This window comes from Micrasema longulum, unplaced genomic scaffold (genome assembly GCF_059751315.1).
Source record: "Micrasema longulum isolate JH-2025_06_02 unplaced genomic scaffold, ASM5975131v1 h1tg003399l, whole genome shotgun sequence".
NCBI classification, from domain to species: Eukaryota; Metazoa; Arthropoda; class Insecta; order Trichoptera; family Brachycentridae; genus Micrasema; species Micrasema longulum.
The window spans coordinates 11,237-14,045 of record NW_028280463.1 but is presented as its reverse complement, the minus strand read 5'-3'; positions in this window follow the sequence as shown (position 1 = coordinate 14,045).

The window sequence follows — 2,809 nt, the reverse complement described above, 5'->3', positions numbered from 1 at the left end:
CTATTCTATTTAATTATATGTTAAATCAAATTAATATTACTGATGTTTCTACCGTCAGCGATCTGGGTGTTTTGTTAGATTCAAAATTATTATCTAAAGAGCACATTATTAAAATATCCCACAAAACTTTAAAATTATTTAGATTTGTACTTCTGAACCGGAAAAGATTTTAATGATATAAATACATTAAAATATCTTTACACATCTCTAGTTAGGAGCCAACTGGATTGTCATTCTCCAATATGATCACCTTATTAAATCACTTTCTCAGAGTCTATTGAGAGAATTCAGAATAAGTTTCTTAGCTAAACTAATTTTAAAATGGGTTTTCTTAGTAATCAATTAAAGTATAAAAAAATTCTAGACTCTTTAAAATTAACCAAATTGCAAGAACGAAGAACATCGACCGATCTTACGACTTTATATAAAATAAAACCAATGTTTGATACCCCTGATCTATTGAAGTTGATTTCATTCTATGTACCACCTAAGTTAAGCAGAACATTTACAATATTTTATTGTCAAAATTCTCGATCGGTAGCTCAACATACTCGTAACTCACTAATTTTTAGATTACAGAATGCAAACCGTCTGAAAATATAAAACCGTCTGTAAATAAATATTGTTATCTTCATGTCCCTAAATGAGATTTTCACAAACAATCCTAGGGAACATTATACAAAATTATGTATAATATGTTTTCAATTTAAATAAAAAAATGCCGATCGGTTTAAAAAAAAGACATTATTGATTTATATTTTTTAACATGAAAAATCACAATTTAGTGCTTCAAATATTAATTTTAAGCTCCCTTGAGTTTGATATCTTGTGCTCTTTTACAAAGACTTGTTTAATTATAGGTATATTTACGTATTTTGCAATCTTTTGTACGGAGTAATTTTTTTGTGTTATTATTTAATGTACATCTGTGTCCGGACGGATAAGAAAACAGTACCGCAATACGTGAAATGGAACCAGAATGATAAAGGTATAAATCTGAGAGGTATATAAAACCAATATCGTTAAACGCTTACAAATCCAGGGCCGCGATTATGAACGGCCAACTTCATCGGTATATACTAAGACGGTATTAACTAATATCGATATTTATGTACGATTTTTATGAAAATTCGAAGTATCCTTGCTGGATAATTTTACTGTGGTAAAAGGGGCGATGAAATACTGTATGTAAAGTAAGCCAGATCTGTCTGCAAAGACAGAGTGATATGGCGTTCTTTCTGCTCTCTTTTTCTTACAGAGAAACAGCGTGATGGTTTGCTGTGTAAAAAAAGAAAGATAAAAAAATGTGAAGCACATTTATTTTTACATTTAAAAACAAATATAACCAGTTCTAAAAAAAACTCAACCGTGTCTTTTAACAGTGAATATTTTTGTTTATTTTCGTCAAGTAAAGATCTCGTTAGATTGATGTACAAGACACGTCTTGACGCCACAGGTGTTGCTAGTTTTACCCGACGCAAATTTCTCACTCAAGGGCAAAAGTCTATTCCTGGGACGCTTTAAATAAACAGATTCCATATTTATGGACACAACACAATACCACGCGGGAAAAAGTAACGCGTTTAGTGTTTTTCAGTCCTGTTAATGGTGAAATGGCACAGCGAATACAAACCGATAGCCAAATTTTCAATTCCAAATTAGCAGTACAATAATAAATAATTTAGAAAATAAAGAATTAGGCAAGATAAACCCTATTTCCGATGTGCAGCGAATGAATGAATGAGGAACTTCAGCCCTAAGGGAAGTTGGATACAAAAAATGTTTGAACGACGTCACTAGTTCATATGAATCAATAAGGGAGCTGTTAAAGATATCCGGTTAACTAAACGTAAACGGATCGTTAGGCAGAACTGACAGAGAATAAGCGGAAAAGAATCTCTGACGTCACGTGCGGAGTAATTTCAAAAAAATCAAACTTAAAAAAATTAAAGCGCTATTAAAAACTAGAAAAAAATTGGCTTAGTTTAATATTCAACAAATAAAAAAATCACTAAACTTCCTCATAACACTGAAAGATTTTCAGAAATAATAATTCCATGTAATTTTTAAACTTTTTCAATTTTCTTTCCCAGATTGCATAATGTAAACATTATTTTGAATTTATTTCCATGCCTAGTATTCTGTTTATTCTGTTATTTTCAAGTATTTTTCATACCCTTTTTAATTTGTAGTATATCATAATTTTAATTTTTCTGCTTTTGTTAAATAATATTATAGTTTAAAATTTAAAAACGTCTCTAAAAAAATTATTATCTGTATGTCCCTAAATGAGTTTTTTTTAAAAAAACTCCTTGGGAATATTGTATATAATTATGTATAATATGTTTTCAATATAATAAAAAAATAAAAAAAAATATTTTCAGGTGCAGATCGTTAGGAAGTAAAGAAAATATGTTTCGATGAAAGAATTTGGAATATTCAAATTAAAAATAAGATTTTTAATAATCATAATTGTTTAGTGATTTGTATGAGAAAATGAAATACGTAGGTAGGTATTAAACAGATAACGCAATTTGTATACAAAAAAAAAATTAAAAAATGTTTTAATTTACAAAAAGCCTAATTTGTATATCAGATAATATTGTAATGTTTGTTTAAAAAAAACAGCATAAAGTTTGAATAAAGAAAAATAAATAAACTAAATAAAAAAATGATTTAAAAGCGAAAAAAAATAAAAAATAAACAGAATGTTTGAATGATAAAATATGTTTTTTTAATTATAAAACACGATTTAAAAAAAATAAAAAAAATCATACAATATTTAAAAAAAACATGACGTTTGAATTGA